This window comes from Chrysoperla carnea, chromosome 1 (assembly GCF_905475395.1).
Source record: "Chrysoperla carnea chromosome 1, inChrCarn1.1, whole genome shotgun sequence".
NCBI lineage: Eukaryota > Metazoa > Arthropoda > Insecta > Neuroptera > Chrysopidae > Chrysoperla > Chrysoperla carnea.
Genome location: NC_058337.1, coordinates 13,702,833 through 13,713,635, shown reverse-complemented (window position 1 = coordinate 13,713,635; position 10,803 = coordinate 13,702,833).

The window sequence follows — 10,803 nt, the reverse complement described above, 5'->3', positions numbered from 1 at the left end:
AAAAATGTACCCTATAAAAAAATAAACAACTTTTGTTTGAAATATTTTTTTGCATAAACGTCACTGTTTACCCGCGAGAGAGCAAATTAAAACAAAACTTTGGTGTATACATGGTATTTCAGCAATTAACTCAGTCAATTGATTGTTTTCACTTATTTTATTTTACTTTGCAGTAATCCACTACAATCATAATATTTTTTAATAAAAAACTATTTTAACTTATATTTCGACTTAACACAAGACATTTTCAAACAATAAAAATTATATTTGATGGTTGCTTCTATTTATACTAAAATGATATATCATAAATTAAAAACAAATTAAGACTTGACAAACAAATTCGTTAAAAAAATAATTGGTAAAAAATATAATACATCACAGACAAAATAATGAGGGTTAAAATCATATAGCAACAATGTAAAATGGCATAAAATAATTATAATAAAATGATTATATAAACATAAATAATATGATTTTAGTAAACATAACACAATAATAAACAAAAATATAATTATAAATAATGCAACGGAGAATAGTTTATCTTAAGTAATCACAGTGTTTAATAAAAAGAAGAATATGTCAGGCCCGTTCGGTCATTTAAAAGTTTTCTAAGATTATTTTTATGTTTGTAAATTTCTAACGATTCTAAAAGAGAAATTTTTTCCTTATTTGTGTGGTGTGAAGTACATCGAATTTAAAGCTTGGTTTGTGATCAAATTCTCTTAAATGGTTTCCAAAGATTGAGTCCGTTTTTCGGTTTTGATAGGAACTTGTTCCCATGTTCCCATTGGCGAATCTTGTTATTGAATACTGTCTTCTGCTGGTTATTGTAGACTGCTGGTTAGTTCAGTTGTTTTTTTGCTATGAGTCTGTTGATTGTTGTATCAGTAAAACCATTCTTGCGTGAATGTATTTAATGGTGTTCAATTCTCTTTCCAACATTTCTAGTGACAGGCGAAAGGATAACGCACGATGATGAATCATTACATTATATGCAGCCATTTTGTGACTAAGTGGATAAACGTCGAATACTAACTTATTTTCTGATCTTGTTATTTTAAGATCTAGGAAATTTATTTCATTGCATTTTTCAATGTAAATTGCACCTTGTTGTTCTTGGTGTTACAGAACCGTAGAAAATTTTCAAATTGCTTACCTGAGCCTTCAAAACATATAACAACATCATCAACATACCTATAACAAAATTTAATATGCTGTTGCGCTTCATTGGTGTTAAGAAGATTTTTCTCGAAATTATCCATATAAATTTCAGCTGATATATGGGACTTAAGGGGCTTCCCATTGCCAGGCCATTTGTTTGCCAATAAAACTTATTATGAAATACAAAATAATTAATTTTTTTGAGGATTTGTGGTTTTTTCATCAAATTTGTCGAATACTATGCAAATACTTTCATTAAGTGAAATTTTACCAAACATATTTGTTATGTCAAGTGAGACTAATTCGTAACTGCTACGCATTTGAAAATTATCAAGTTTTTCGATTAAATCCAACGTGTTCTTTAGTTTGTGTTCTCTCTTTGTGTTCCCCAATCCAACGTGTTCTCTCTTTGTGTATTTTTACTAGTCCATATAACGTTGGTAGACGAGGGTTCATCTCGGTCAAAAATAATTTTTCAAAATTTGAAAATTTAAACATTGGTTTCTTCCTGATGCTTGTTTGCTGTATTGGTTTTTAATCTTCGTATGTTTTCTTTTTGTATAGTCACCTATTTTATTAATGTATTCTTATTTTTTTTTCAAAATAACTGGCGAGTCAGCTTTATCAGCCGGAAAGGTTAGCACACTCAACCTTGGCAAATTATTTAAGAGAATTTGACTACAAGTTAAGCTTTAAATTGGATATACTCCAAACCACACAAATAGGGAAAAAATTGATCCTGCAAAACTGTTAAATGACCGAACGAAGCTGATATATTCTTTCCTTTTTGAAACACTGTGATAACTCATTTAAGATATACTATGCTCCATTGCTATATTAATATTTATATTATTGTTTATTATTGTGTTATGTTTACTAAAATCATATGATTTATGTTTATATAATCATTTTATTTTAATTATTTTATGCCATTTTACATTGTTGCTATATTATTTTATCCGTACTTATTTTGTCTGTGATATATTATATTTTTTACCAATTGTTTTTTAAAAGAATTTGTTTGTCTAGTCCTAATTTGTTTTTAATTTGTAATATTTTAGTATAAATAGAAGCAATCCTCAAATATAATTTTAATTGTTTGTAAAAGGTCTTAAAAATTAAGACGAAACATATTTTACAATAAATTTTTATTAAAAAAATATTATTATTATGCAAAGTAATATAAAAAAATTAAAAATATAACGTGTATATTTCAATTATTAAGGTAGTACCAGCATGAAATCACTTTTCGACAGATTTGGCCGAATTTTTTTTCTCGGGTTTATAATAGCTTTATTTATGAATTCCTAAAATTTCATAATTTTTGACCGTTTAGATCGCGAGATATTTAAAGACAAAGTTCGCGATTTTGAGGGTCATGTCCCATTTAAAGCATGTAAAATGTCCGGTCTCTCCAACTATTTTTTATGATATTATTATATATTGAAGAAAAAGTAGAAAAAAATGTTTATACAATACAATTCTAAAAAAAAAATTTAGAAATTAATTTTCACTTTCGAGATATTAATTTTGACGTAAATTGATCGAAATTGGGACGTTGGCATAATTATTTCCCATTTTAAACGGTCAAAATTTCTGAAACTTTGGGAATTAATAGTAAGCATTATTAAATTCTTAAATTTAATTTTTCGTTAAATTCTGTCGAAAAAAAAATTGTACCATTGCTTTAACATAGAAACTGCAAATACCATGCTGGAACATCCTTAAAATACAATTCCACAAATTTAAGCTCGACGCAATAGAGAAGCTAGTACAATAAATTTTCACTGGATACTAGTACTTTGAATGCAAGCTGCTTAAAGTTGGATACAATACGACACTAAAAATTGAACCAATTGACAACAAACAGTGAATTATTTCCAATAAAGGGCAAATAGAACAAGGACATACCCTGCATCATAATAGGCTGAACGTATAAATTGCGTAAAAAGGATTGAATTTGGAGAAAAATGAAGACAAAAAAAAAAAAAGAAAATTTTATTTTGCTACATCAACTTAGTGAGAGCCATGGAAAAAACGACGCATTGTGATTCAAAATTAGCAGTAAGTGGAAGAAGCGTAAGCTCAGCGAAAATCAACAAAATGGTTTTGATACTGAGTTACTTCAAATTTAGGGGACATTGACGAATTTTGTTAGTTTTAACATTCTCTTTTGTATTTTTGAAGGCCAAAAAGTTCCTGTAGCAAATATCATAATTTTAGGCACCATAGTCTTGGTAAACCTTATAATTATTTTGTGTTCCTCTTTCAAGGTACATAAGTGGAGTTATGCCTTCAGTTTGATTCTTTTCTCTGTGCTTTAGTGTTTGCGATTGGTATAATAATTTTTACTATAAAGACAGCCAAATTAATTATATTTACTTTTTTATTTCTCTCTCATCTGTGGGCAGTACCAAGAACTAGTAATGTTGCTAAGATTTCAGACAAATCTTTCAGATTTTGATTTTCAGTTATCTTCAGTATTCCACGTAGTGAAATATTTTGGTGTAGAAGGCCGTTCGTTTCTAAAGATTCCTCTGAAGAATGGTGATATGACATCATCCTCAGATATGCCAGTTTAGTATAAGTTTAATGTTACATAACTTGCGTTTTCATTGAACCTTTTTGTTAAAAATCAATAATATTTGCACTAGATTCTTATATGTTTTATTTTTTTTTTGTGGTTTTTTGAGACATCAGAAGAAACTAAAAAACGACTTTGTGTCCGTTATGTGCTTTCCTCCGAAATTTAATGCGTACCGAGGCTGAAATGAGGTCGAGGTTCACATGAAGTTCATTTATGATTTTTTCGTTTCGTGTAGTAAAATGGAAAAGCTCCAAAGTCCTAACATAATTTAGGGCCCAATAATTCACAAATTATAGCATGATTGAGTGTTTTTTGAGTTGGACCTTTCTTGAAGAAATCTTACTCCTTGGGGAAATTGGTCGGCGTTAAGGTCTACTCTGATTTATTTGTAGCTACTGTATGGAATGGAAATGGTCACGAAGATCGAACGAAATAAGATTGTATATTAGACTAGCAGCCGCTCGCTCGCTTTACTGGGCAATTTCATCTTTTAAAAACAAAGAAAAACTACCGTGTTAAAGCCCTCACTTTCCGTGACTTCACTTATCTTCGCTGTTATTAACACTTTTATGGATTTAATTTTTGTGTGCGGAACCCAAATTTTTTAGAAAATAAAATTTAGCCCATGTTGCTGATGATGCAACTCTCTACAGGTGTATTAATTTTTTAAATCGTTTAACACTTTAATTTAAAAATGACGAATATCAACTTCAACAAACATACATAGGCGATGTGTTTCATATAAACTTTTCCATCCTCCAAGTTTCAGGTCTCAACGATCAGCAATTTAGGCTGTCCGTTGTTCCATCAGTCAGTCAGTCAATCTGTCGTTCAGGATAAATTTGTATACATTTTATATGTATAGATCATATGGTCATCAAAGTTACCATTAGAAAGATTTTGAGCAAACGTAACCTTTTGATGGGTTGATTTTTATACCAAATTTGGTTTGTATACCAAAGGTTGCTATTTCGGTGCACTTCAAATACAAATGGGTATATTTGATCGGCTGCAACTAACTCGCAGAAACCGTCTAAAACACATCTATCTAATGTATACTATTATTTTGTTCCATGATTGTTGCCATGATGGTAATGAGACATACCAGCAAATTCATCCCAATTGTTTATCTCATGACGTCGCACAATTTCTTTACGAATATCCATTGAGCTTTCTTTTTTGTGTCGCATAACAAATAAGAAAGTGTACGGAAAAAGCATGCGCTATTCTCCATTTATTGGTATAATAATAAGGTTTATTTATTTCCCATTGATGTTAACCACTTTGCTCCTATTTTTAAAAATAGACAGGCAAATTTATTAATGTAAAAAAATTGCGAAAAATAATACACAGTAGTGATAATTTGTGAGGATGTATGCATGTATCAGACTATAACTGCTTACCCATAGGTATATATTTAACATATAGGTATATATTTAACACATATGTTTCATATGTCGGTTCATGTAGAGAAACGATTGTCTAGGACACCGCTTTTTCAGTATTCGCTTTTACAACATTTTTGTTGCTGTTGCTTGCACGTTTACAAATCCTTACGAGTTCGTTTCAATTTCCACATTCAATAAAAGAAGTTCTTCCCTTGTGCTTTGTTTTAGCATCTTTTGGCCCACGCGAATGAGAGTCACTGAAGTAATATTTATTATCATAATTCTTTATGCCAAATGACCGCCCTTTTCATATTAGTAATCCTGCACTATGATCCTTACTGATTGATACTTGAGCATTAAATATATGAGAATCTTTAAAGATCTCATTCATAAATTGTGGAATCGCTTCCCAGACATGCTCAATCATCTCGTTCTTCAATCTATCCATACCTGGGGCTTTTCCCCTTTTCATTCTTTCAATTACAGACTCGATTCCATTCACCGTGTACTCTTCATAAATTGTTCTATTCTCCAATGTGACCGGTACCTCTTCCACTCCCTCATATTCGACTGAGTTAGGGAAGAACTCTCGCATGAGGGCACTTACTGTCCCACACCAATTCCTCGTCCATACGCCGTTTATAAAAAGAGTATTAATACCAGGTTTTCTTACATTCTTACATATCTTGTATACCTGCCCCCATTAATCGTCCCTCTTCGCCCTGACGAACTGCTCCCAATCATTAAAGTTCGTTTCTCTCATACATCTCTTATACTCTGCTCTTACACGACTATGCTTCACACGTAGCTGACCTATTCTAGGTCCATGCATTCTCCTCTCTCTCTGATATTTCTTTTGTAACTTTTTCTCTTGCAATCGTTTCGAAGACACTTAAGCTGCCCACTATCTCACCCTTTTATTTACATATGTGGACACTCGACTTGGCTCATTCAAGACAGTGAGGTTACTGGTTACAATCCACTATTCTAGGCTATTGCCTCCGGCCTCCACAGACTAACCCCTTCAGTGCCCCTAACTGAGCCAGTGGCCAGATGCCGCTTTTGCATCTATCCCAATTATTAATCTTCCATTATATTTATCGACCATACTATTCATATATTCAATATCGACACCGATATCACCATCAAACTTATAATACACAATACTTACATACATAATTAAATTAATTTATTTTGAAAAACCGGACCCGAAAAAAAAGTCAGTAAAAGTTTTTTTACCGCTAAAAGAATTGCGTCTAATGCGATTGTCCATAATAATTATAATTCGCATAAAATTTTTAGCAAGGAAAAGTCCATTTTTATGTCTTTAATTTAGTAAATAAGCTAGGCTAGAAAAGTAAAAGGGTTTTTTTTAGCTTGCATCTCAAAAAGTTCCATATCACGTAAGGTTTTGAATTTTTTAACAAACGTTTTATATAAATTTTTTTTAGAAATTGCGTATTATCTTATGAATAGAAACTAACTTTTAAGCAAAGAAACTTTTAATTAAAATATTTCTGTTTTACGTTATAGCATCGAATGGATTTTATTTGAAAGACAATGCAAGTAAATAAAACAAGATTTATATAAAATATAATATGCTAAAGGTTGAATAGCATTAGATAACAGATAATTTCTTCTATTGTAAAACAAATGTTACCTGGAAATAAAACATTTTGTTAATAACGAAAAGTATTACCATTTGTATATCGAAAATCATATCGTTACTTTACAACTTTTATTAAGATGTCAATCCAGTATAAAATTCACAGAAAAAATGATATTTGATAAAAAATAACTCATGCTCCATACAGCCAAAACATTGTTATTACTAAAAGACCCTAAACGGGCAGGAGACAAAAAATTATTATCTATCCCAAACCAACGCCCCCAAAAACCTAGAAATGTATTAATGTACGTAATTTTTTCACTTTGTTTGAAACACTTCTGATTTGAACGATAATTATGACATCCTTATCAATAGCTGTGGTGGTGGTGCGACACCGCATCGGACATTCATACCGGAATTCCCTTCTTCAATTCCATTGTATTATTAAATACAATGCCTGCGTCGATCTTCAATCTATTTCAAAATGGCAGACTCAATGAAAGTTGTCCCTCCTCATTCTACAAAAACAAACGTGAGTAGCGCGCAGAGCATTGAAAATCCTCCATTAGTGAACAATCAATTGAAGTGATCGCCACGTGCAATTATCTATCATCAGATCAGATTCCATGATGTCTCTAGCGAAATCTCGTATAGCTACAAGAACTGGATGATCGTTCGTTACTGTTCTCCCTACCATAAAAACCACATGGATATCACACATTTTTTGGATATCACACAATCTAAAATTTTCCTTTGCGTTTCGAAAAATGGCACTAGCTTCCGCACAACCTAGTGTTGAAGCATTCGATGACAGTTTGCAGTGAACAATTTGTTTTTTTACTGATGTTTGTGGACAATTAATTTGGTGTGAATCCGTCGGAGATATTTTTGTACATAACTTTTTTTTTCTTGGTGATGAAGTTGGATTGTAATGCACATTTTACTGATAAATCTCTGTAATGATTTCCATAATCATTGAAGTGCTCTGATGAAAGGAACCTTTCGTCCATCGTTACGAGCCATTCAACCAAACTTTTAGCAAAAGTCGGCATATAAACTTCTTCTGTAGATGCTCTCAGAATTCTTTCCACAACAAGACAAAAATTAAATAAATCTTCCGGCGGATACAAAAACCACCATGATTTTTAATATCAATTAATAAAGAAAATTTTAATATCAATTAATAAAGAAAATTTTAATATCAATTAATAAAGAAAATTCAGGTTGCCTTTCAATTGCGAGCAAACATAAGTGGCCCGTATAGATTTTTGCATTCTCTTTCATTTCTAACAATAAATCCTCCGATGTATCGTACCACTTCTTGGGCGCAATCTTTAGGAATCTCCACGTCGAAGCGAAAAAAATATTCACTTTCCTCGTATTCCATTTCTTCCAAAATAATACTCTCTTTGTTTTTCCCGCTCGACACGACAAGTAGAGGGATTTCATCAGGGCAACAGTTACCATTTCTTGTTTGTGCGTTTTGGGTATGAGTCCGCATATTGAATTTGATATGCGGTGGGATTATTGTTGAAACCGCACCTCATCCTCACAGCCGAAAAAAAGGTTTCAAGGGGATTTTTTGTAGGTAAGTAGATATGCGAATCCATACCGCTCTTTCAAGAAGTTGTAAGCTGAAAAATTTTTTCTAAACAAGTGTAAAAACCCACAAAATCATATTTTCTGTCACTGCCGAGGACAGGACTTTTTTCGATGTTTTTAAACCGACAATGTAAGCATTGATTTCATTGGCTCACGCAAATAGCTTGTCCTTCTTATCTTCCATTAAAGGTTATTCAAAAATATTTAATTTTACACAAATTTTATGACAAAAGCGTTGAATGATTACTTTATAAATTTCTACACGCCAAATGTTGATCTTAAAAATGAAAAATTAAAATTCGCACCGTGAACGATTACATCGAATTGAAAATTTCTTGAAATTGCGATATAAACACATATTGTAAGTTTTTTTTTTTAAATTAAAAGTCATAAAAATCATTAACATAATCTAAAATTTAGGACATTTTTCATAACAACAGTTGATGAAATACAATGTCGATAGTTTAAAATAATATTGTTTATAGCCTACTCGACCAGTTTTATAGATGGAAAAGTGTTGTCTCGGAGAATTTTTTGTTTGTTTTTCGCACTTTCTGTAAAATCAGTCATTTGAAAATGCCGACCACATAAGCGAATATATTTCAAATTGTACTCAACATCATCTAATGATATGCCAAAAAAAATCCATTTTCTGTCTTGTTTTTTCTCGATCTTTAGGAAACCTTTATAAAAATTGTTTTTGTTATTGAAACAATATCGGTCATAAAAACTGTCACCGAAATTGCCAGAAAAGGGGAGATGCCTGGTCGTCCAAATCTTTTCAAATCTAAACTGCAACACATTGAGAAAATCAGAACATTCTCAGAGGAACGATTGCTACCTTATGCAGAATTCATGAGATTAAAAAGGCTCACTTCACCGAACTTAATAAAATTAGTTTTGTTAGGGAAACCCTCGTGATGATTTTGTTTATATTTTTTCCTGTTTCAGAGGATACCATTCTATTATAGACTCAAATTATTTGATTAAAAATATTAAAAGTTTTGAAATAATAATAATTTTCAACCGTTTATTTTAGTTTGTATTGTAGATAGGAAATATGTATAATAATTTTTCGACTAGCTTGTGTAATGTAAGTCAACCTTTAACTAGTTGACTTGTACATGTATTTACATTTAAAACTTTTCAGTGATGTTTACGAAAATTATTACACTGCATAATTGAGGGTATGTAAACTTAAAACTTATATTAATAGTTTTAATAGATATTATGTTATGTACTCCCGTTTTAGGTGTTTTCAACGCAACTTCACGAAAGTGCAATTCTTTCAAGTAGGTATTATTTCTTAATGAGGCTAATGTAAATTGTAAGAGAATCTACGGAAGTTATGGTAACAGTTTAATTTGGTTATTTTTTTATTAGATTATTAATTATTCATTATTTTGTTTTTTCGTTTTATTTGTAAATAATAAGCACTTTTCAGAAATTTAACTATTAGTATAACAGTTTTTGACTCATGAATTACACAATCCACAAAAATGTTTGTGTAATGTTCTCTCTATTATTCAAAACTATTGAACATCATCTTCCGTTAATTTCAATTCTAAGTACGTTTAACATTATTATCATAGGGAAATCAAAATATATTAACCCCCCTAGTTCTGCATCTAGTGGATCTTTTAGCCATCAATTTTAATCTTCAGAGGAAAAAGAAGTTTCATATAGTTTTGTGCAATCAGTATCTGCCAAATATATTCTTTTTATAAGGACCAACGGTTTAATTTCAAGTTTGTCTTCATCTGTTACCAGTTGGCCCTGAAAAAGCCAATTTTAGTTGGAATCAAAATTTGAAAATATGTTTCATCGATTCGGCATGGTCGATTTACTTTTAAGAGGTTTTAGAGTTAACAGTGAGATCAGATAGAAAAATTTCACGAACCCAAAAAGCTATCGGAAGACAAAAACCAATGTATTTTTGAGAATATGACCAAGTTGAGAATTGAATAAACCGAAAAAAAAGATTGGACATTTATCGGATCTAATACGATACAATTGTTTTGTTTCATGAGAAATAATGATTCATTTTGAGTAAATGGACATTCAAAGCGGAAAAAAAATTTACGAAAATTTAATATATTTATTTCACCTGCTATTTCCCTTATTATAATTTTACGACTCTTAATTAAGACGGTTGGCATAGACAAAATAAAATACAACCTTTTTTTTGTTATTTTTAATTAGTTTAAAACATTATTTTATTTAGTTTGTTATAAATGTTTTCAGTTGCCAAAATATTAATATGATTAAATTAATGTTATTCCATGGGACATTTAACTCATTGTTACAAATTGCACAAAAAGCACTTAGTTTTGCTGCACTCAGAACGTAGCAAATTTCTATATAATGTTCCTTACTACAGTTACGAATAGGTATAATGAATGGTCTTATTTTGCTCTTATTAAAACGGGCAATAACCGTCCATATTAAGGCGTTTT